This window comes from Mustelus asterias, chromosome 3, assembly GCF_964213995.1.
Source record: "Mustelus asterias chromosome 3, sMusAst1.hap1.1, whole genome shotgun sequence".
Classification (NCBI taxonomy): domain Eukaryota; kingdom Metazoa; phylum Chordata; class Chondrichthyes; order Carcharhiniformes; family Triakidae; genus Mustelus; species Mustelus asterias.
The window spans coordinates 18,432,299-18,458,682 of record NC_135803.1 but is presented as its reverse complement, the minus strand read 5'-3'; the positions used below and the strand labels follow the sequence as shown (position 1 = coordinate 18,458,682).

The following is a 26,384-nucleotide window of genomic DNA, read 5'->3' as shown; positions in this document are numbered from 1 at the left end:
CCGCCATTCATTATGATCATGGGGGAAAGTGATAGCCTGGTGGTATTATCGTTAATCCAGAAACTCAGCTAATGTTCTGGGGACCCAGGTTCGAATCCCGCCATGGTGGATGGTGTAATTTGAATTCATTAAAAAATAAATCTGGAATTAAGAATCTACTGATGATCATGAAAACATTATCGATTGACGGAAAAGCCCATCTGGTTCACTAATGTTCTTTAGGGAAGGAAATCTGCCGTCCTTACCCGGTCTGGCCTACGTGTGACTCCAGAGCCACAGCAATGTGGTTGACTCTCACCTGCCCTCTGAAATGGCCTAGCAAGCCACTCAGTTTAAGGGCAACTATGGATGGGCAATAAATATTGGCCAGCCAGTGATGCCCACGTCCCACGAATGAATAACAAATACAATCCAACTCAATATCCTGATCCCACCTTCCCCCCATAATCCCCTCTGCCCCGAGTGCTGACAGCTTCTTGAAACAGGGGTGGGGTTTTACGGCCTTGCTTGTCCCAAAACCCCCAAATCCTGCCCAAGATAAACGGACCTTCCCATGCTTCCCGCAACCCCTGGACCTCTGGTGGGTTCATAACCAACTACAATTTGCATGTTGAGATAACTGAGTGCCTATGAAGACCTTTTTGTTACACCATCTGGAATTTTCCAGTAGGCGGGTTCCACATTGAGGCCGAAACACGATTAGTGAGAGAAGGCAGCCTCCAAGTGTGAGACAAGGGTAGAGAGGGAGGAGCAATTCATCCAACGAGGGACAAACTCCCCCCACCCCACACTCTGCATGCCCATTATGTTCCAGCTGTGGTTGTTGGCCATGGGGTTCATGGGTTACCTCTCCTCGAGCAAGGACTGTCTTCTGTAAAGTTTAAAGTTTATTTATTAGTGTCACAAGTAGGCTTACATTAACACTGCAATGAAGTTACTGTGAAAATCCCTTCGTCGCCACACTCCGGCACCTGTTCGGGTACACTGAGGGAGAATTTAGCATGGCCAATGCACCTAACCAGCATGTCTTTTGGACTGTGGGAGGAAACTGGAACACCCGGAGGAAACCCACGCAGACACGGGGAGAACGTGCAGACTCCGCACAGACAGTGACCCAAGCTGGGAATCGAACCCGGGTCCCTCGTGCTGTGAGGCAGCAATGCTAACCAGTGTGCCACTGTGCCGCATCATAAAGGCAGATGCAAAGTATTAATTTGCTACCTTAACCATCCCCCTGCGCAAATCACCTTTGATCCTTAATTTGCCTATTCCTCCTTTTACCACCCTTTGACCATTTATTTGCCTACGGATTTTGGGATTCCCTTTTATGTTGGCTGCCAGCCTCTTTTCACACTCCGTCTTTACTTCGGATCTTTTATATTCAGCCTGGTTCTTGATGATGTTTTCTATCTGACATCTTGTCACAAGCACACTTTTTCTTCTTCATCTTAATTTCAATCTCATTTGTCATCCAGGAGGTTCTGGCATTGTTTGTCCTACCTTTCCTTTTCGAGGGAATATATTTTGACTATGTCTAATCTATCTATCTTTTGAAGGTAGCCCATAATTCAGCTCTCAATTCTTCCCACCAACCTTTGATTCAGACAGTGACCCAAGCCGGGAATCGAACCCGGATCCCTGGCACTTTGAGGCAGCAGTGCTAACCACTGTGCCACCACAAATGTAGCCATTTGTAAATCACATCTTTCCTCCACGTTTTCAGAGTGCACCTCCATTTTCTCTATTTCTGCCCTATCAAACCCTTTCATGAACATAAAGCCCGCAATCAGTTCACCCCTCTTTTCATCGGGGTAAAAAAAAAGGCCCGGATTCAAATTGACTCGATTATCACCAGGTTGCGCATCTATCACACTGCACTGCAATGTGCCCTGTCCTCACATTCAAATATAAAACATTAAACTTAATAACAAAAACAGCTTCTCAGGTTAACATGAATAAAACAGGTGTGAAAGACAATATATCACAATACCAAAATACGCTGTATGAATCTCATTGTCTGTGATATTGAAGAGGGCAAAAAAATGTCCCGCAATTTTTCATGACTAATGAAAAAGTGCTAGAAAAATCATCGCTTGGTCTTGGCGGGAGGAAGAAACACATTAGTGGCTCAAACCAGCTGCCAAATTAAGCCCTTGATTGCCTCCCTTCTCATGATAGAAACAGAAGGTGCGATTGGTGATTAGAGGAGCTGTGCCCCTGATGAACAGATGTTAATAACAAAGAACATCTTAATTTTGCTAAATAGCCAAGTACAAGAGACCGGCTTTTCAGGCCGGTCTGATCATATTTATCTCGGCTAATCTTTTTTGATACATATTACACCCCCCCCCCCCCCCCCCCCCCCCACCGAACAGCCGCCGCCTCCCCCCAACCCCCCTGCCCCCACCGTCCCCCCCCCCCCGTCCCCCACCGCCCCCAAGACGCGAAACAAGACTGCTTTCCTTTTATTTCCATAGATTTTGAAAGCACGGGCGTAACTTAAAGTAAGGCGTACATTTTAATCCAGATGATTTGATGTGTGCTGTCGATCCTCGGGGGACAGCTGAATAAGCAAAGCATTAAATTAAACGTGTGTGAAACTTTACGGAACCCGTGTGGATAGATAATGGCGAAAGGCGCAGCGCGAGACTCGCACAACTTCCAGATTCTAGTTGCCCGACCGGTAACGACCATTAACCCGCCCGCAGATGAGAAGTATCAAATCGGTCCTGAAAGACGCCGGCCAGAAGTGGCGGGGCGACCAATCTAACTCTCCAGCAGGCAGGCAGGCAACATTAATTCTCATCCTTAAAACGTGTAGAGTTTGTGTTTCAGGAGAACAGCTGTGCCTAGAAATCATACACTGCAGGAGGGCCACTTCACCAATAAGATAACGACACAATCACCAAAAATTAAGCATAACTGAACATTTTAATTTGCTGTCTGATGTAAATTGTGCTTTTTTTTTGTGCATTACTTTTGTAATCCAAGCAGCAAATTGCTCAAAATTATTTGCACGTAGGGGTGTAAAATTTGGAAGTGCATCGCTTGAGCATGGTCATGTGAAACTATGACTCATGCTTGACTAGCCATCTCTTACATTAAACAGTATTTCTGTTTTAATTCCTCGAACCCGTGGTGCTTTCTTATGAATTGTCTTCAATAATGTAGTTTGGCTGGTGGTTCACGATGATACCATCACTATGTGCACTTGCTATTCTCATCTTTATTTCTGCTTAATATACTAATGTGTTTAAATTTGAAGGACATCGGTGAAGGAACAGGGACCAAAGGTTAAAGGACATGGGTGAGGGGTCAGGGACCAAAGGTTAAAGGACATCGGTGAAGGAACAGGGACCAAAGGTTAAAGGACATGGGTGAGGGGTCAGGGACCAAAGGTTAAATCGGCACTATATTTTTGGGAAATTCTTATGGGGTGATACAAATATACTTCTCATGACTCTTAAACAAGAGCAGCATCAGGGTCATGAACATAGGAACATAGGAATAAAGAGCAGATGTAGGCAACACAACCCTTCGAACCTGCTCCGCCATTCAATCAGATCACGGCTGATTTCTTCCTGGTCTAAAATCCACCTCCCCACCTGTTCCCCATATCCCTTCAACTCTTTTTTAAAATCAGAAATATATTTATCTCTTTTTTGAAACCATTTAATGATTCCGACTCCACCGCGCTATGGGACAGCGAGTTCGACAAGTTTACCACCCTCTGCGAGAAGTAGTTCCTCCTCATCTCAGTTTTAAATCTACCGCCTCTCAACCTCTACCTGTGACCCCTTGTTTGAGATTGTCCCACAAGGGAAAACATTAACTTTATCAATCCTTTTACTATTTAACATGCCTCGACCAGATCCTGTCTCAACCTTCTAAACTCCAGTCAGTGTCAGCCCAAACTGTTTAACCTCTCCTCTCCTCCTTCATCCTGAAGTAGTAGTGTCCAAGCTTGCCAGGATCCCTGAACAGACTCAGTGAAAAAGACACTTTACGTTGATATCAGTTGATCCTTGGTCATTTTGTCAAAGATTATTTTTAATTCCCTATTCCGAAACAATCCTCTCATGATTGTGTGTACATTTGACTTCAGACGAAGTTGGTGATATCTCAAACCATTGTCTAGTAAAACATAAGCCATTTTAAACCTCCAGGTAGGCTCCAGAATTGTGTTCTTCATATGATAATACAGTTAGCAGATATAAAGTGTTGTCCATGGTAAATAATCATATCATGCACATGTCCAGATGTCACCCAAACTATCAGAGGAAAACCCCTCTTCCTTCTCAATTAAACTACATTACAATTATGAAAGCCAGGAACCAGGAATCATTTTACCCTCCTTTCATTCGAGCAGGGATACCTTCTACTTGCCTAAGGTGATACATTCACATCATAAATAACTGCTCACAGTTCAAAGTGAAGGACACAAACACACTCACATTTTTAAAACAAGGACGGCGATATTTTGCATCCTTTTCACTGTATCGTCATCATCACATAGATGTTCCAACCTTGTATACCCCATTCTGTACTTTGTTCTTGCTTCAATCACCGTCTCAACTACAAAATATGAAATAGGAATTAAAAGAATTGAAATATCTATCGTAAAATCTCAACATAAGAAAGGTTCAAAATTTGATTATAAAACTACAAATCACAGGAGATGGATAGGTGGGGAAAGAAATTAATTCCCACCACACATACACATATAGACACAAGAGGATGCCTGCCAGGGTCATCTCAGACAAGAGGGCATAGAGGTCAGTAGGCCACCTCAACCTCAGCTGTGGATCTTGGGGATACACCTAGACATAGTTGGGAGGGTCAGGAACATTCAGAAACTGTAGGCATTTAGTGGGCATGGATGAATATAGGCACTAATGTTTTCAATGTTTGGCAATAAATTTCAATTTAACTTCAGTTCATTCACCCACAGAGCCTCCACCCTGTCCATGCCACCAAGCTTAGTGGAACCACTGCCTCATCCCTGTACAGTGGAGCTTTATCCCTCCCATTCTCCTTGGAGGTGCGAGCACCAGGTTCACACTTCTGTAGGGCTGTTGTAAATGGTGCCGGTGTGACGTCACGGCAGGGCCTGCTGAATATCCGGTGAGGTGGGGAAGGGGGGAGGCGATTCCGGAGAAAGTGCTCGCTAATGACACACACACCAATGTATTAAAATGAGCTTTCTGCAGTCCCATAGATGCTTCACACCACTCCACTGGTGAGGGGCCGCGAAGATCGGATCTCAGGAACTCACTGGCGCGAATCGTGCTTTCTGGATTTTGAGCATGTGCTGCCATCTTGCAGACGGAGAGTACGGGGTCAAAATCGCCCACACATTATTCACCAAGGATAGAGCCATTTTGCACTTTCAAATGACAATCCTCGCACTATGGGCAATCATTTGAAAGCAGCCCATTGCCCTGTCAATTTCTGCACATGTAGCCCATGGGACAGCATCACAGCACATGAGTGTTTCCTAATCTCTCTTTAGTTCTTTGCAAACATTGACTTTTTAAGGAAAGAAGACAGAGGTCTCAGTCACTTGGTAGCACAAAATTTGAACACTGAGGAAATAAGAGACATGCTGCTGAAGCTTTATACTTTGCACCCAACAGGACAAATGCAAGAATGCTCGGTTTCAAACGATCACAACAATTTATACTGCCAAACAGGTAGGTCGTATATCCCAATGATTGGCAGCTCAAACCAAACTCCATGTTGCTCTGGCTATTTGTAACAGGCAGCATACTCAACCAACCCACAGCAAAACATCTACTGTTGGATGTGATTCCACAATTGGGCAGCACTTTCTGAACAATCCTGATTGCACTAAAAACTATACCAGCAACCAATTTAAGATCAGGATCATAATCTGGCTGATTTACGAATGCTAGATGCAACATAGATTCATACACAGAGACAAAACAAAAGGAATACATTCAAGCCGAGCACCTCTTTTGAATTAACCAAGAACTTGGGGAGCCTATCGTACCCTATTACTAATCCATCAGCCAATCAGAGCCAAAATGCAAACCAATCAGTCACCCTTTTCTCCTGCAGTACAAATTGTTGTGAAGGTTTGAAATTTGGCATTCTTGCCTTTGTCCTGATGAGTGCAAGATGAAAGGTTTCAGCAACATGTGGCTCTCTTTTCAGCAATGTTCAAGGGAGAGCTCCTTCACCCTTCAATAAGAAATATTGATGAGTAGATTTGAATGATTTAAATACATTTAAAAACTTCATTCAAAAGCACTTTTCTTTAATTCATCAAAGAAAATCTGATTACATACAAGAACTGTTCCCATATGAGACATAGATTCAGAGAAAAAGAGGATCTAGACAACTTGGAGAGAATTCTTTTCACAGAAAATTGAGCTTCTGTGTGCATTGTTTTTGCTTTTTGCCCCAATCAACATATTTTGGATAATTATTGCAAAATTACTCAGTCCAAAAAACAGAAAATACAGAAGCCATCCCAAGCTGTGATGTAATCAGAAAGAATGCTTGCTCTGGTGCATCTGTAAAAGTTGGTGGGAGTCGTAGCTGACATGCCAAATTTCCTTAGTCTTCTGAGAAGACTGTGTTCTCAGCCCTCTACTATACTCCTTACACACCGATGACTGTGTGGCCAAATTCCCCTCCAATTCGATTTTCAAGTTTGCTGATGACACCACCGCAGTGGGTCACATCTCAAACAATGATGATGCAGAGTACATGAAACAGATAGAGAATCTGGTGAACTGGTGCGGCAACAATAATCTCTCCTTCAATGTCAATGATTGTCATCGACTTAAAGAAGCATAAAGGAGAACATGCCCCTGTCTACATCAATGGGGACGAAGTAGAAAGGGTCGAGAGCTTCAAATTTTTAGATGTCCAGATCACCAACAACCTGGCCTCGTACCCCCACGCCGACACTATAGTTCAGAAAGTTCACCAACGCCTCTACTTTCTCAAAAGACTAAGCAAGTTTGGCATGTCAGCTACGACTCTCACCAACATTTACAGATGCACCATGGAAAGCATTCTTTCTGGTTATATCACAGTTTGGTGTGGCTCCTGTTCTGCCCAAGACTGCAAGAAACTACAAAAGGTTGTGAATGTAGCCCAATCCATCACGCAAACCAGCCTCCCATCCATTGACTCTGTCTATACTTCCTGCTGCCTTGGCAAAGCAGCCAGCATAATTAAGGACCCCACGCACACCCGACATTCTCTCTTCCACCTTCTTCCGTCTGGAAAAACATACAAAATTCTGAGGTCATGTACCAACCAACTCAAGAACAGCTTCTTCCCTGCTGCCATCAGGCTTTTGAATGGACCTACTTTGCATTAAGTTGATCTTTCTCTACACCCTAGCTATGACTGTAACACTACATTCTGCACTCTCTCATTTCCTTCTCTATGAACGGTATGCTTTGTCTGTATAGTGCGCAAGAAACAATATTTTTCACTGTATGTAATAAATCTAACCAAGCTAAATCAAATCAAAAGAAAATAGAGGTGATGGTAGGCTTTCTTTACTATAGTATCGGCATGGAGGACCAGGACAGGTTGTTGGTGATCTGGACATTGAAAAATGTGAAGCTCTCAACGCTTTCTATTTCATCCCTGTTGATGTAGATAGGGGCATGTTCTCCTCTACGCTTCCTGACGTCGATGACAATCTCCTTCATTTTGTTGATATTGAGGGAGAGATTATTGTTGCCGCACCAGTTCACCAGATTCTCTATCTCATTCCTGTACCCTGTCTCGTCATTGTTTGAGATCCGACCCACTACGGTGGTGTCGTCAGCAAACTTGAAAATCGAATTGGAGGGGAATTTGACCACACAGTCATAGGTGTATAGGGAATATAGTAGGGGGCTGAGAACACAGCCTTGTGGGGCACTAGTGTTGAGGATGATTGTGGAGGAGGCAGGGTCGCCTCTCCTTACTGATTGCAGTCTGTGGGTTAGGAAGTTCAGGATCCAGTCACAGTGGGAGGAGCCGAGCCCCAGGCCACAGAGTTTGGAGATGAGTTTCATAAGAATAATGGTGTTGAAGGCTGAGCTGTAGTCAATAAATAGGAGTCTGATACAGGTGTCTTTGTTATCTAGGTGTTCCAGGGTTGAGTGCAGGGCCAGGGAGAACCTGTTGCGGCGGTAGTCCGGGAGGCTGGAATTGATTCAAGCCCTGACTAGCCTTTCGAAGAACTTTATAATGATGGATGTCAGAACCACTGGATGCGCCCTCAGGTACGCCCTCAGCCACCCCACATGTTCCAATACTCTCTGATCCTATGCCCCCTCATATTTCCCATGCCTCTCTTGCTCTTCTTACTCCCTGGCCCCTCCATGCCCTTCTCTATTCACCAAGCCCCTTCCATGCCCCTCATGTATCCTGCATAGCGATCCACCCAGTATTATTAAGAGCAGACCTCGGAAGCCATGTCTTGAAAAAATCAACTTCAAACAAGCTAATTGGGTTCTCACTCAAACACACTTCCTACTGAATAAAACTCTCATTCATAAAACACATTGAATATATGTAGATCCCCTCAAGCAATCCATTTGGTAAGAGCAAAGCTCTTTTAGCCTTTGTGGCTCGACAGACTGACATTTTCCTCTTTGCCAAATAGAGTCATAGGGTGGAATTTTCCCATCCCGTCCACTACGGAAATCGTAGCGGGCGGGACACGGACCATACAAAGGTCTGTTGGCCATGGCAGGATTTTCTGGTCTTGCGCGAGCACTGCCAGAAAATCCTGCCCATAGAATCATAGAGATATACTGCACAGAAAAAGGCCCTTTGTCTCATCATGCCTGCATTGGTCAGAGACAAACCACCTCGCTATTCTATTCCCATTTTCCAGCACTTAGCCCATAGCCTTATATTCCATGGCATTGCAAGTGCACAAGGGCACGGTGGCACGGTGGTTAGCACTGCTGCCTCACAGCGCCAGGGACCCAGGTTTTATTCCTGGCTTGGGTCACTGTCTGTGAGGAGTCTGCACGTTCTCCCCATGTCTGCGTGGGTTTCCTCTGGGTTTTCCAGTTTCCTCCCACAGTCCGAATGACGTGCTGGTTAGGTGCATTGGCCATGCTAAATTCTCCCTCAGTGTACCCCAACAGGCACCGGAGTGTGGCAACTCGGGGATCTTCACAGTAACCTCATTGCAGTGTTAATGTAAGCCTACTTGTGACAATAATAAACTTTTTTTAAACTTAAAAATAAATACTTCTTAAATGTTATGAGAGTCTCTACCTCCAACATCCTTTCAGGCAGCGAGTTCTAGACTCCTACCACTCTTTGGGTGAAAAAGTTTTTCCTCACATTCCCTCTGAACCTTCTGCCTCTTACTGTAAATCTGTGCCCCCGGTCATTGATCCCTCCACCAAGGGGAAAAGTTTCTTCCTGTCTACTCTGTCAATGCCCCTCATAATTTTGTACATCCCTATCATGTTCCCCCCTCTGCTCGAAGGAAAAACAAGCCCAGTCTATCCAATCTCGCTTTATAACTGAAACTCTCCAGCCCAGGCAACATCCTGGTAATTCTCCTCTGCACCCTTTCCAATGCTATCACATCCCTCCTTGTTAACTTTGTTTTTATATTTGAAAACCTCCTCAAAGTTTACCTCTTTGACCAGCCTCCCATAAACACAATTCTTCCACTCTATAAAATACATTTGAAAGTTTATTATATATGAGGAGGCCATGGCCAAGTGGTATTATCGCTGGACTATCAATCCAGAAACTCAGCTTATGTTCTGAGGACCCAGGTTTGAATCCCGCCATGGAAGATGGTGCAATTTGAATTCAATCAAAAAATCTGGAATTGGGAATCTACTGATGACCATGAAACCATTGCCGATTGTTGGGAAAACCCATCTGGATCACTAATGCCCTTTACGGAAGGAAATCTGCCGTCCTTACCTGGTCCAGCCTACATGTGACTTCAGAGCCACAGCAATGTGGTTGACTCCTAAATGCACCCCATAGGCTACTAGGGATGGGCAATAAATGCTGGCCAACCAGCAACGCCCATGTCCCATGAATGAATAAAAGAAAAGTCAAAATTGTGATATAAATGAAAGATCTTACTCTCTGATTGCTAGTTATAAAAAAAACTATCGCCATTTTATTGACACTTCTGAAAATTGGAGAGTACACAGATGTTTCTGACCAGCTCTCAAGATGTAAGATTGGAGAATATTTAAAAGATTACAACAACCTGGTCTCATATTCGAGCCCTGAAATTAAAAAAAAGATTTTTTCTCTATTATTATTTTGCATCACATTTAATTTAGCTAAATGCGAGGTGATGCATTTTGATAGATTACTCATTTTCTAATTGCCATAATGGTCTTTATTACTTCCTGCTGTAAGTCGGTGGCACAGTAGTTAGTACTGCAACTTCACAGCATCAGGGATCTGGGTTCGATTCCCGGCTTGGATGACTGTGCAGAGTTTGCACATTCTCCCCGTGTCTGCGTTGGTTTCCTCCAGGTGCTCCAGTTTCCTCCCACACTCCAAAGACGTGCTGGTTAGGTGGATTGACCATGCTAAATTGCCCCTTAGTGTTAGGGGGATTAGTAGGGTAAATACGTTGGGTTGTTGGGATAGGGCCTGGGTGGGATTGTTGTTGGTGCAGGCTCGATGGGCCGAATGGTCCCCTTCTGCACTGTTGGGATTCTAAGTCTTAAACTTTTGACAGCTCTTGGCTAAATTGTCTTCACATCTACAATGGCCAATCTGTCCTATCTAGAGAAGTCAAGGTGTGACTTATGATTAGATTTAAAATTCTCAATAAGGAATGGTGTGGCCTTTAAGTGGGGAAGGGGCTGCATTCCCTTGTTTGCTGAATTGGCAAATGTGCCAAATTATGATGAAAATAAAAGCTCAAGGATGGAATTTTACACTCTGTGCACAGGTGGGAAATCTGGCATGTAGCTCTCCTGTTGCACAGCCGAGTTTTACCTTCAGATACTATGATACTCTGTGTGCACACAAAATCTGAAGGTGGTTTTTGCTGTCATGCTTCAGGGTAGGCCCTGGTAGAGCCGGTAGCATTGGATTGACAGAGATTGGGTTCCGCTGAAAAATACTTAGGCCAGCCCAAACTGATACGGGGAAACAGTGACCCCTTGGGGTAATCTGGCTTTGCATCATTACACCATGTTACCCCTCTATATGAATGTGAACAAATGAATATAATTTCTGTTCGTTGGAAATTTAAATATTATAAAATGGCCCAGTAACTAGATCAGCGACTCAAGATACCATTCACTGAAGTTAAATAAAAGGACAGAGAGAGGCTCCCGGTTAAAGTCAGAGCTGAAAGCTGCAGACTTGGTGATGTTGGCCAGCAGGAAACCAGGGATCAGAAGTAATCCTGAGACTGGTGACCTTACTGCAGCCTGTGAAGCAATAGCATTCTGCTGTTGTGGCTGGCCAACTGAGAGATTAGGCGGAGCTTGAATGCACGTGAGAGGAGAGATTGAAATCCTGGAAATGGATCCATGTTGAAGACACCTGAAAGGAAGCATCTTTGGGAGAAGATTCCAAGGTGTGACTTTGCAAGAGTGGAGTTTGGAAACACTTGTATGGAAGACAGAGTCCCAGTAGACGAGTTGGCTCACAGTCAGTGCGACAAGCACTTTGGGGGATTTGATGATAAAACAACAGAAGTTCAGTTGGGTGGAGTCTCGTAACATCAGGTGGGACATTAACACCATTTAAAGTGAAAATAGGAAGATGTGTTCCCAATTACGGAACAGATAAACATCCAACTTCATAGTTTTACAGAATATTGAAGGATGCCTCAAAACAATAATTAGCGCCTCTGACATTACTTACAGTTTTCCAGTTTAATTTAGCTCAGACTCTCTTTTCTTCTTTGACAATCCCATCCACCATTGCTCTGTTAACAGCTGAATTTGTTTGTCTATTTTTGTTACAACATGATTGCCACATGTTTTCAATCTGATTACTTAGTCCATATCTTAATTTTTTTGATGTAAGTCACACTGCAATTTGGGGTGTGCGCATGTTTCATAAATAATATATTATTATGATGATGATGATAATAATTATTACCTTTGTTTTCTTCATTGGCAAACCACAAAAATGTTAGGCGAAAGTTTCCACTCCCACCAGCAGTGGGAAGCGTGGGGGGGGGGGGGGGAGGGGGGGGTGCAGGCTTTAAATTTGGAGTAATGGAATAAGTCAGTTTTCTGATAGCAGAAAATTAGTTTGGAATTTTGTCCTCCAGCTTTGTTGGCAGGTTAAAGGCAGGTCGAGTTTCCCACTGAGCTGCCATTCATTCTGGGCCATTTGCCATTGGCAGCAGTCAGAGGCAGGGATGAAGGGAGGGATGGAGGGAGGTGGATGCCTCCAGAGCTGGTGGAGAGCAGTTAACTCACGACTCCAAACCTTCATCCGCCCAGCTGAACGGTCATGGCTGACAAGGAATCCTGCGGTTAGTCTTTCGATGATGTCTCGACAAAGGTCTCTCCATAGAGACTCAGGGATAGAGGAGGCAAGCAGAAAGGTGTCAGCCTGATGCTTCTTGCACATGGCTCTCATCACCTGGTCAAAGAGCAATGCCTACAAACGCATGCACATATGAGTGGAAGAAACACCCAACTCCGGTCCTGCAAGATATCCTTTACTTGGAAGGGATGGGTTGGGGATACCATGTCTAGATAGAGACCAGGTTAAAGGCTTAGCACTGACCTGATGGTTTTGCAATGGAAGGAAAGAAAGGAATGGAAGGAAAGAGTAGTAAGGACGTGGAATGCCCTGCCTGCAGCAGTAGTGGACTCATCAACATTAAGAGCATTCAAATGGTTATTGGATAAACATATGGATGATATTGGAATAGTGTAGATTAGAGGGGCTTTAGATTGGTTTCACTGGTCGGCGCAACATCGAGGGCCGAAGGGCCCTGTACTGCGCTGTAATGTTCTATGTTCTATAAGGGACATGCATGCTAAATTTATCACTTCAGTTCATTCACCAGCCATTGAGATGTCAATGATGCAGGCAACTATACCTTGGTAATGGCTCTCATTCAGATGAGTCACAATAGGACCCCTTGCCAGTTGGCATGGGGCCATGAGGAATATGGGCCTGAGTAGTAAGGGGCAGCGGAGCTTTTATCAACTCAAGAGATTAGCAAACATGGACCATTGCAACTGTGACCATTGGCTTGACCATGGGTGCATTGCTGGCAGTGCACTTGTCTAGTGATGTCCCAGGATGTGGTTGCTCACATAAGAGTTTCTTCAGTATGAGCTGTGGATGCAAGGACTCTGGAGGAGTAATGCAGAGCTCCCGGCCTGCAATGGGTGAGTGTATATCTGGGTGCACGTTAAATGTTACGCTAGGACGTTGGACCCCATGAGGTAACAGTGGGTTGGGCAACTTCCTGTCCACCCTGCCAGAAAATTTGCTGAGCTCCTTGCTGATGTATAATTAATGAACTGAAAAGCAGAAGATCAAGTGTGCTCATCCGTTCCACTGCCCAGTGAAAATCATGCTGAATTCCCTGCCCACCAATGCACTTTGTCTGCAGAGCAGAAAATTCCACCCGTTACATCTGGTCATAGAGTCATAGAGGTTTACAGCATGAAAACAGGCCCTTTGGCCCAACTTGCCCTCTCCTTTTAGACTCCCCTACCTTTGGGAAAAGATGTTGACTATCTAGCTGATCTATGCCCCTCATTATTTTATAGACCTCTATAAGATCATTTCTAAGCCTCCTATACTCCAGGGGAACATGTCCCAAATATCCAGCCTCTCCTTATAACTAAAAGTGCCCTAAAGGTACAACAGGATAGCAGCAGATTTGACCATGTGGAAAAGTTATAATGTGCGAAAGATCTAGCAGTTGTCTGTAGTTGGAACAATGTTGGGGTGTAAATTACGCTAAAACTATTTGCAGGATCTAATATTGTAGACTCAGTATTTTAAAGATCTATTTATAGTAAACGACTTTTACATGACAATGCGGCAAATTAATTGCTCAATTTCATTTCCTGAATTTTCTTCAATAATCTTTACACACCTGGTAAATTTAACCTGAAATGATGCTGTTCAATATCATACAAATGGTTTGTGTATTCATATCAAATTTGTTTGTTCAGCATTTTTAATGACGCCAAACATCGGGGAGTCTTTCCCCTTAAGGTAGGGAGGTCTAAAACTAAAGGGCATAGGTTTAAGGTGAGAGTGGAGAGATACAAAAGGGTCCAGAGGGGCAATTTTTTCACACAGAGGGTGGTGAATGTCTGGAACAAGCTGCCAGAGGTCGTAGTAGAGGCGGGTACAATTTTGTCTTTTACAAAGCATTTAGACAGTTACATGGGTACGATGGGTATAGAGGGATATGGGCCAAACGCAGGCAAATGGGACTAGCTTAGTGGTAAAAACTAGGCGGCATGGATAAGTTGAGCCGAAGGGTCTGTTTCCATCTTGTAAACCTCTATGGCTCTATCTACAAGCATCTTGGAAAGATGATCAGAATTCTGAGCTATGCCACATTTTTCCCTCAAGTGTCTGCCGCTCTTTAATTTCTATCTGTGGCTTTTCAGTGGCTGCCGATGTGCCGGATATAATGCAGCCATGGTTGACACGTTTCTCGCACAAGGCCCAATTCAGGCCAGGATTTCACTCGATCCTATTCCTGCCAAAAAACAAACAACTTGCTATACATCCATTCCACAGTCAAATTCGAAAATGTATTTAATTAAAAAATAGCAAGAGAGAGAGAACAAAAAGAGAAGAGATGCTACCTCATACTGAATGCCTAAAGCTGATTTTCATACATATTTTTTCCCTGTTCACAAAAGCTTTTTTGTGGTTGATTTACTTCACAATCATATTCAAAATTTCTGGATCTGTTTCTTGACTCCTGCGGCTTTCGTGACCTTGAGGACATTGAAACGCACAGTCTGACAGAGAGCCAGGGATTTCCCCACAGTCACACGGTGGTTAGCACTGCTGCCTCATAGCACCAGGGACCCAGGTTCGATTCCCTGCTTGGGTCACTGTTTGTGCACATTGGCCCCGTGTCTGTGTGGGTTTCCTGTGAGTCCTCCAGTTTACTCCTGCAGTCAAAAGACGTCGTGCTGGTTAGATACAATGGCGATGCTAAATTCTTCTCAGTGTACCTGAACTGGTGCCGGAGTGTGGCAACTAGGGGATTTTCCCAGTAATTTCATTGCAGTGTTAATGTAAGCCTACTTGTGACAGTGATAAACTTTAAACTTTTTGTACACCCCTGAAGCAGGGTGATAGGTAAACAGGCATTAACCTATTGCTTTGACAAAGGGTCATCTGGACTCGAAATGTCAGCTCTTTTCTCTCCTTCCAGATGCTGCCAGACCTGCTGAGATTTTCCAGCATTTTCTCTTTTGATTTTATTAGGTTAACAGACGTGTTCATATGTTTTTTTTCTCAAAACAGCTGTACTTCCTGATGTGATGCAAATAGTTTCTGTGAATAACAATGGCCCACTGCATTTTCATCTTAGTCACAATACCTGTTGTGATCCAGCCCCCGAATGGACACATTGCCAGTGAATGGACTCTTCTTGCCAATGTAAATTCCATCAATGGCCCCCCTTGAAACCCAGGCCTACGTTATGATAGTAGCGGGGAAGCTTTTCCTTGCTGCCTTCATCCACAAATGCCTCCTTCTTATTCTGTAAGGTGGTGGGCAGCTTTTGGTGAGCTCTCCCAGTCTGGTTGTCTACCAACTTGTGTCTCAAGCCTGGGGAGAGAAAAAACGTGGCTGCAATGCAACTGAGGAGAGTTACTTGAAACAGCCTTCAATGTGCCGACAAAGGGATTAGTGCTGAGCCCAACAGGAGCCAGGATTGTATAAGCACAGGTATTTGCAACTGGCCAGTATGGGGATCGAACCCCCTACCTTGGAGTTATTAGCACCATGCTCTAACCAACTGAGGTATCATTCATATTTTGAGGACATGCTAGCCTCAATATTACTAATGGTGACAGCTCTTCAGCTGCACCCGTCTATTCAGATACTAGCATGATGTGTCAAACATCTCTTGCGGTCTCTCTCCAAATGGTCATGATTCCATGTAATGATGCAGTAACATAGTGCAGACAATTCAATCCTTCAAGTTAAAGTATCACAGTTCATACTGGGATACCCTTGCTTTTTTTGGAATTAGGACAATCAAGACTTCAATTGAGAGTAAGTTCTCTTCCTCCATCTCCCTCTTCACTTCCTGCTCAAGCTAATTGGGTGAGACAGAGGTTGTAGCTAGAGAGGTATCTCCAGCAAAGGGCTGCTGAATCAGGACTTTGAAGGATAATAATGAATGCAAATAATGAAACAGGGGAGACCTAAGACAAGTTACACAACTAAAGCTAGTTAAACTTTGTCATTAATAGTTGATGAGGATACAACAGCTTTAACAGTGACAGCAATAATTAGATACCAGAGAGTGTGTGCTTAATGACATAGCTCTATTTAAACCTCAATTAAAGAAGTGAAACTAATCATTTAAAGTTAATCTTTCATTAGTTTCTGCCAAGCATGCATGAAATGATTGAATAATCCATTATAATTATGGGATAATAAAAGGAAACTGATCAGTTGTTCTTTGCTAGACAGTTCTATTGAGCACACTGTCATCAATTTTTTAAGAAGTATCTCGTCAATTTTCCTTCCCCTTTAATCCAAATGTTCACACATATCGGAAGTTTCTTCACATACATTGAATTGCAGTGACTATGGAAGACTTGCATCTGTATAATGACCTTCTTGACCTCCAGGTGGTCCAAAGCATTTTATCATCAAATAGAATAGAATCCCTCAAGTGCAGAAGGAGGCTCTTTGACCCACTGGGCGGGATTTTTCAGCCTCGCTTGGGCGAGACTGGAAATTCCCTTTGAGATCAATGAAGATTTCCATTGTCGGACCCTCGCTCGCGCCGATTTCATGGCAGGCAAGGTGGTAGAGTTCCGGCCATTGAGTCTGCACCAACTCTATGACAGAGCATCTTACCAAGGCTCACCAGCTCCCCCCCCCAACCCCCCCACCCCCCACCACCCCAGTCCTATCCCCGTAACCCTGCACATTTACCCTTCTAATTCCCCTAACCTAAACATCTTTGGACACTGTCTGTGGAGTTTGCACATTCTCCTCGTGTCTGCGTGGGTTTCCTCCGGGTGCTCCGGTTTCCTCCCACAGTCCAAAGATGTGCGGGTTAGGTTGATTGGCCAGGTTAAAAAAAAAATTGCCCCTGAGATGCGTGGGATTAGCGGGTAAATATGTGGGGGTAGGGCCTGGGTGGGATTGTGGTCGGTGCAGACTCGATGGGCCGAATGGCCTCCTTCTGCACTGTAGGGTTTCTATGACTAAGGGGCAACTTAGCTTGTCTAATCCACCTAATCCGCACATTTTCAGACTGTGGGAGGAAACCGGAGCACCCAGAGGAAACGCATGCAGACATGGGGGGAATGTGCAAACTCCAGTGACCTGAGGTCGGAACTCAACCCAGGTCTTCGGCACTGTGAGGCAGCAGTGCTAACCACTGTGCTGCCCCATTCGAGCAAATAAAATAGTTTTTGAAGTATAGTCGCTGTGTAATGTAGGAAACACGACAGCAAATTTGTGCATGACAAGGTCCCACATCAGGCCATATGAAAATGACCAGATCATCTGGTTTTTTTTAGTCAAGTTAGTTGAGGAATGAACTTTGACTTGGACACAAGGGAAAACTGCCCCGCCCTTCAAAATTGTGTCACAAAAATTACATCCACCTGAGAGTGGGAACAGCCCTCAGTTTGACATTCCATCTGAAAGACGGCACCTCCAACAGTACAGCATTCCCTCCAGTACTCACAGTAGCACAAGCAAATAGGATCTCCATTTTGCATCTCATTAAAAGGACAGCAAATTTAATAATGTAGCTGCCCTTCAGTGCTGCACAGAAATGTTACCTTCATTTGCATGCTCAAATCCTGGAATCTAGAGTCACAGGATGGGATTTTTCTTCCTCGCCATGGCATGTTTGCTGACGGCAGGAGGCGACGCACTGCTCGCTAGTGATGGGATTTTATGGTCCCGCCGTTGTTAACAGGGTTTCCCGTTGAACACGCTCCTTGTTGCTGGAAACCCGCGGCAGGGACGCACCGTCAGTGGGACTGTATGGTCCCGCCGGTTTGGAGAGCAGCAAGATTTTGGCAATAGAGCCATAGGACACGATCTTCCCTGCCGTTCATGCCACGCTCCCACTGCAGCAAGATCGAAGAATTTGGCGGCCAGCCAAATCTCCGTTCACTGCAGCGGGATGGGAAAATCCCGCTGGCATGAATGGTGATAAGATTCCGGCCATAGAGTTTTGCAGCACGAAAGGAGGCCCTTCGGCCCTTGGTGACCACACCCTGTGACCAGCGGTGTGCCTCAGGGGTCAGTGCTGAGTCCACTGTTATTTGTCATTTACATTAATGATTTGGATGAAAATTTAGGAGGCATGGTTAGCAAGTTTGCAGATGACACAAAGATTGGTGGCATAGTGGACAGTGAAGAAGGTTAGTAGGATTGCAATGGGATCTTGATCAATTGGGCCAGTTGGCTGACAAATGGCAGGTGGAGTTTAATTGAGCTAAATGCGAGGTGATGCATTTTGATAGATCAAACCAGGGCAGGATTTATTCAGTTAATGGTAGGATGTTGGGGAGAGTTACAGAACAAAGAGATCGAGGGGTACATGTTCATAGCTTCATGAAAGTGGAGTCACATGTGAATAGAGTGGTGAAGAAGGCATTTGGCATGCTTGGTTTCATTCACCTTATTATAGAAAGGATATTATTAAACGAGAAAGAGTGCAGAAAAGATTTACTAAGATGCGACCAGGACTTGATGGTTTGAGTTATATGGACAGACTGGGACTTTTTTCCCTGGAGCGTCAGAGGCTTAGGAGTGATCATATAGAGGTCTATAAAATAATGAGGGGCATAGATCAGCTAGATAGTCAACATCTTTTCCCAAAGATAGGGGAGTCTAAAACTAGAGGGTATAGGTTTAAGGTGAGAGGGGAGAGATACAAAAGGGTCCAGAGGGACAATTTGTTTACAGACAGTGATGAGTGTATGGAACAAGCTGCCAGAGGTAATAGTAGAGGCGGGTACAATTTTGTCTTTTAAAAAACATTTAGACAGTTACATGGGTAAGATGGGTATGGAGGGATATGGGCCAAACATGGGAAATTGGGACTAGCTTAGTGGTTTAAAAAAAAGGGTGACAAGTTGGGCCGAAGGGCCTGTTTCCATGCTGTAAACCTCTATGACTCTATTGTGTCAGTGCCGACCATGAAGCACCAATCTATTCCAATCCCATTTTCCGACACTTGGTCCGTAGCATTGTATGCTATGGCATTTCAAATGTTCATCTAAATGCTTCTTAAATGTGAGTGCTCCCCTCTCGACTACACTTTCAGGCAATGAGTTCCAGATTCCCACCGCCTTCTGAGCAAAAAGGTTTTTCCTCAAATCCCCTCTAAATTTCCTGTCCCTTACCTTAAATCTATGCCTCCTTATCATTGACCCTTCCACTAAGGGGAACGGTTCCTTCATGTCTCCCCTGTCTGTGTCCATCTATAGCCTTCTGCCTTATATGGTTGAAAGACAACAATGGAAAGCTGACAGTACAACAATATTTCTCTCCTGAGCTTTCCCCACAGCCACCCACCCCCCCTCCCCCCCCACTACCCCCTCCCACCCCACACACACACACACACACACAGAAATTGCTTTAAAGCTAAAAGGAATATTAAAAAGCACCATTTAATATTCTAAAGAAATGAACATCTTTGTCATTTCACATGTTGCCGTATTTTGCCAGAATATTTCACCATTTAGAATTGTAGTTTTTTCCACTCAGAATCACAGCATGACAAAGTTCATTTCACATTGAGATATCACTGAAACAATGCAATGAAATGTAGCACAGGAGGAGAATTCCCATTACGCTCTGCCAAATCGTCGTTCTGTAGGAACCTAAGATTGTGTGCTATGACTGAAATACCTCTGCGAATCCAAAAGTGTGCATTGTCTTAAAACCAAAAGATGTGTGTGATGAATATACTGTAAGTATGGAGCAGATGTGGTTGACCCTCTTGTGATATGAATTTTAAACAGATTTCCATTTGCTGTATTAAGCAGTATAATAGTAAGAGGAGAGAGTTTTTTTTAAATCGCGCTTGGTACAGTAAGTACTGTATTTCAATTGCAGTGACACAAATACCCTGTTCACAAAGCTCCTAGTGATTTGTAAAAGGGAATGTTTCCTGTAATTTTTATGCAAATCGATATTCCTACAAAAAGTCAGCAATTTCTGATTCAATTGTGTGCAAATTGCAAAGCATAATCGTTGAAAATCCAAGCCTCGGCTTATCAGCATTCTCCTTCTGAACATAACACATATCAGTTATGAGTCACTTGTGCCATTATTTCAGCATTCTTGGATGGAGTGTCCTCATGTTTCAATTTCTTGCCTGTTAATTTAAAGCTCTTTCTCCACAATGAATCCAATGGCTCCTTTTCAGCGCTGCCCAGCCTTTAACAATTTAAGTTTAAGTTTTTAAGTTTATTTATTAGTGTCACAAGTAGGCCTACAGTAACACTGCAATAAAGTTACTGTGAAAATCCCCTGAGTCGCCACACTTCAGCACCTGTTAGGGTACACTGAGGAAGAATTTAGCATGGCCAATGCAACTCACCAGCACGCCTTTCGGACTGTGGGAGGAAACCGGAGCACCCGGAGGAAACCCACGCAGACACGGGGAGAACGTGCAAACTCCACACAGACAATGACCCAAGCCGGGAATCAAACCCGACTCCCTGGTGCTTTGAGGCAGCAGTGCTAACCACTGTGCCACCGTGTCACCCCAAACTGAGTCGTTAAAAGAAAAAAGAAGAACACAAGTTGATCAAAGTTAAGAATATTAAAAATAAATTGACTTAAACTTTTCATCCTTACAGCATTGCAATTTTTGGTTGCTGGAAATAACTCCTCGATCAAGTTCAGCATTTCAATAAATGCATTCTGAATTTTTGTTTAAACTGAAACTCATCGGCTGATATTTTGTAAGATGGTGTGGAAATTTCAAAGAAGTAGAGGGGTGACGAGGGGCCCCGTCGCACTGATTTGACTGAAAAAAAACAGCATGGAGCAAACAGAAGAAAAAGAAATTGAGAGAGAGTGCATGTCCCAGTGTCGTCATTGCTTCTGGGAAAATGCAAGCCACATCAAGTGATGGCACAGGTTCAAAGCCTGAACTAGGAAGGTGCATTCCTAACGGAAGCCGGCAAAGAAATCCCACTGGCTCATCAATTGACATAATATTGCTAATTTCTCATCACGGTGCAATTACAGAGGCATTCAAGGTATCTGCAGCTCTTTTCGAAGAAGCCAGATGGACGGACAATGGCTACGACACCGCAGTAATAGGACAGCTGGCACTTTATTCACAGGAATCAAAAGTGAAGAAGTTACTGGGGCCAGCAAGAGATAAAGAGTCGGAGAAATTGTCACTTGGGGGTCATCAAGTAACGAACAGTACGTTTCCAAGCGAGGCCTTTCAGTCTTACTTGGGTATTGCTTTGTGTTCTGTCAATCACTGATTCAGAAGAAGATCTGGACGACATCAGACAACATTCCTGAGCAGGACACTATTACTGTTATGGGCGATGCTATTGTGAAGGGAAATCTGTAATAACAGCAAAATTCTGGGACCCGTCAATATAAATGAATAAGACCATCCACAGAAACAACAGCATGAAGCATGAATACTGTTACAGCAGCTCCCATCTTTATAGTATAGTATAGTAGTACTCTTAGAATCATAGAACCATAGAATTCTTACAGTGCAGAAGAGGCCATTTGGCCCATCTGGCCTGCATGGTCTCTGGCAGATTATCTTACCCAGGCCCTCTCCCCGCCACATCCCTGTAACCCACACATTTAAAATGGTTAATCTATCTAACCTATACAACTTGGGACACAATGGGGCAATTTAGCATGGCCAATCCACCTAACCTGCACATCTTCATAGAATCCCGACAGTGCAGAAGGAGGCCATTCAGCCCATCGAGCCTGCACCGACAACAATCCCACCCAGGCCCTATCCCCGTAACCCCGTGTATTTACCCTGCTAATTCCCCAGATACTATGGGGCAATTTAGCACGGCCATTCAACCTAACCCGCACATCTTTGGACTGTGGGAGGAAACCGGAGCACCCGGAGGAAACCCATGCAGACACGGGGGGAGAACATGCAAACTCCACACAGAGAGTGACCCAGGCTGGGAATCGAACACAGGTCCCTGGCGCTGTCAGGCAGCGGAGCTAACCACTGTGCCACCATGCCGCCCTTCTTGAACTCTTCTTTGGAACTTTTGCACTCGAAATGTTAAGTCTATTTTTTTCTCTCCTCAGAAGCTGCCAGACATGCTGAACTTTTCCAGCTCTTTCTGTTTTTATTTCAGATCTCCAGCATCCACAGTATTTTGCTTTTATTTAAATGAATACTCGAACCTACATCTATAAATTTACCATGGGACTCAAATTGTAGCAACTTCACAAATTAATTACTAACATGGTCCTGGGATGCTGACATTGTGAGTGGACATAGCCCAGTGATCACAGTAGTACAAATAAGGTTCCAAAAGATGGTTTGAAAACATTTCAGTCACAACAATGTACAAGCACTAAAGGGCACTATGGCGGGATTCTACGGCCTCGCTTGACCCGAGACCAGAAAATCTCTCCCCAGGTCAACGGACCTTCTCATTATCCACCCCTCACCCGCTCCAATTCCCATGGCAGGTGGAGTGGTAGAATTCTGGCATGTAGCTTACAAATCGGTTTGAAATCAACCAAAACCATTTGCGGCCAGTGCTCACATTAGAAGGTATTTTCCAAAAGAAATTAGTATTGAATATTTTAGTGCTCAGAACTTCCTCCCAGCTCAACATTTGGGCCAATTTGCCATTTTCCCCTACAGCCCAGAATCTCCCAAATTTGATCATCAGCCTGTATTGGACTGATTGATTTCACCATCAGGTGGCCTTTGCATCATCCCTTGGAAACTCAGGGCTGATTTTCACCACCAAAGCAGGTTGCTTGAGTCAGGAAAATTCCCAACTTGACAGACTTGCCTCCGATTAAAGGTCCCTGTTGGAGCTAATTTTCATTCTGGAGAGGATGGAGCAGGATGGAGTGGGGCCTATCACTCAGGAAGCATATCCTAGGTGGCCGGAGGGGTGGGCAAGTACCAAGGTGGGATCAGTTAGATGGCCTGTTTTAGTTCTCTAGGATTTTGCCCCAGTTGTTTTAGGAGGTTTTAGGCCCTCTATTTATCACCCCTCACTCCCAACCACTCTATAACCCCTCCATGCCAACTCATGGCTCCCACCCACACCCATGTCCTCATGTCCCACACGCCCCCTCAAATCCCCATGCCACCTACATAGACACTCACCCAGTATCCACCATGGGTAGACCTCATGAACTGTATGAAAATGAAAAAAGAGCTTCTAAAAATCTAATACAGCTCTCACTATATAGACCTATATAGTGAAAAAACTCCCATTCATAAAAGCATCAATTCTTGATTGTTTAACCTCCCATAGAAATAAACCCCAACTCATACCCCCTAATTCTTCAATAGCCTCTTTAAGCTGTCAATTAAATTGTGACCTCAGAACTGCCTGCTGAGATAATTGTAACTTTTGAAACTCAGTCAGGCATTCATCGCAAATGGGCCTCAGGGAAATGTCACCAAAGAACTCTACTGAAACAGATTCTATATCAACTGGCCTATTAATCAAATCAATCCCACCGTGTTTTTTTTACAATCACTGACAGTTGCAGCCAATTGTTTATTAGTTTAAAGAGTGCGGATTTTAAAAAAGTTCAGATCATAACAGTTAAGCATATCTGATCCATCCTTCAAGAGTGTTTATATCTACTCCATGTATTTGCAACTCCCCCACTGTGGGCTTAGGCCCTTTACAATGACCAAAATAGGGTCCATTTAAATTTAGCAATAAGATTGTAGGGCCCTGCTGAATTTGGGATTTGTGAATCATTCTCTGCCATCTTTCCCCTTCCAGCAAAAATAGAATCTGCTGGAAATGGGGGCAGGGCTTTGCATCTAGGTCTCACCTGCCATTTTAAAATATTTATAGAATCACTCCATGAAAATTAAGCCTGCGCCTCAAGCTGGAGGTGCCGTCTCTCTTCCTTACTTGCAATCATACACTACAACTCCTTCAGTGCTGGAAAGGACTTCCTTTGGCCACTAATTGGCCAATGCTACAAAAATAGCAGGAGGGTGACTCGTCCCAACATGGTACAGAACTAGTCTTATTAAAAAAACACACAGCAAACTAATGTAAATGGTCTGTGATAAGGTGTTGTATATTTACAAAGGTCGTGGCAATCTGCAGTTTTCCCAGCATTTCCCGGCGGCATGGTAGCACAGTGGTTAGCACTGCTGCTTCACAGCTCCAGGGACCTGGGTTCGATTCCCAGCTTGGGTCACTGTCTGTTTGGAGTTTGCACATTCTCCTCATGTCTGCGTGGGTTTCCTGCGGGTGCTCCGGTTTCCTCCCACCGTCCAAAGATGTGCGGGTTAGGTTGATTGGCCATGCTAAAATTGTCCCTTAGTGTCCTGGGGATGCGTAGATTAGAGGGATTAGCGGGTAAAATATGTGGGGGTAGGGCCTGGGTGGGATTGTGGTCGGTGCAGACTCGGTGGGCCAAATGGCCTCTTTCTGTACTGTAGGGTTTCTATGATTCTATGATTCACCTGCCACAGCTTTGGTCTGTAATTAAGTTGGAACACTGGGTCCCAACTTGCAGAAAATTGCTGCTCTGTAAGGACATAGCCGTTACTCACCCAACACTCACTGTCATTGGTAGGGAGGAGAGAGAGAGATGAGGGAGTAATGGATAATGACTTCCTCTAATCAGACCTTCAGAGAAATACAGCATTTGGTAAATGTAGCTACAGCTCAGCAGACATACTTGAAACCATTGGCAATTGTGGAGCCAGTTGAGATCAGGAGGTGAGACCCAGTTGGGATCAGGGCGGCACAGTGGCACAGTGGTTAGCACTGCTGCCTCACAGCACCAGGGATCGCGGTTCGAATCTGACCTTGGGTGACTGTCTGTGCAGAGTCTGCACATTCTCCCCGTGTCTGTGTGGGTTTTCTCCGGGCGCTCCAGTTTCCTCCCACAGCCCAAAGATATGCAGGCTGGGTGGATTGGCCATGCTAAATTGATCCTTAGTGTGTAGGTTAGGTGGATTCGCTATGATGGATGTGCTGGGTTATGTGGATGGGTTATGGGGGGGTGGGCCTTGGAGGGTCAGTGCAGACTCGATGGGCTAAATGGCCTCCTTCTGCACTGTAGGGACTCTATAATTCTTTCTCTGAAAGTTTGGCCATATATCATATTTTCCAATGTTAAAGCACACCTCCAGCCTCCATTGCAGAGAGCCATGGAGAGCACCCATTTAATATCCTCAGTGAGGGGGTAAAATACCAAGTAACTCAGCTCAGCACTCCTCTCTGCCAATGTTTTCCAAAGGCTGGTGTTGCATTCTGCTCCCAGTAGGATGTTGTCTGCCAATGTATAATCCACCCCCTGACGTCATAAACATTGGCAGGATAAATGGCAGAGGTCACGGAGTGGGTATATCTCAACACTTTAATGAACTGCCTTACCCTGCACATTTCTGGATCCACTGTCTTGATGTCTTCTTTCAATGGTTCATTGGTGAGCAATGGCATGCACAGAAGGGTCATACGTCTGTAAAACAGTGTGCTCTCTGTCATCAGTGATGATCCTCTCTTCCTATCAGCTAATTTATTGACTGGGACTTTATTTATTCATTGGCACGGTGATTAGCACTGCTGCCTCACAGCGCCAGGGAGCCGGGTTCAATTCTCGGCTTGGGTCACTGTCTGTGCGGAGTCTGTGTGGGTTTCTTCCAGGTGCTCCGGTTTCCTCCCACAGTCTGAAAGACGCGTTGGTTAGGTAGATTGGCCATGCTAAAAATGCAAAATACCCGAATAGGTGCCGGAGTGAGGTGACTAGGGGATTTTCACAGTAACTTCATTGCAGTGTTAATGTGAGCCTACTTGTGACACTAATAAATAAACTAAACTTTATTTGGCAATGTTGAGGGGCAAAACATTGAACAATTTTTTCAAAAAGGAGAAGATTGGAAGGATGGCTGGAATCTTACCAGCATTCGCACTGGCAGGATTTTCCCATCCCGCTGCAGTGAACAGAGATTTGGCTGACCGCCAAATTCTCCAACTTCGCTGAAG

The 26,384-nt window shown here is 44.4% G+C and overlaps 1 pseudogene; it reads right to left on the bottom strand.

The window, feature by feature from the left end:
• Positions 1–14,888: 14,888 nt before the first annotated feature.
• Positions 14,889–26,384, bottom strand: part of LOC144485935 (small ribosomal subunit protein uS17-like) — a 58,542-nt pseudogene continuing 47,046 nt past the window's right edge.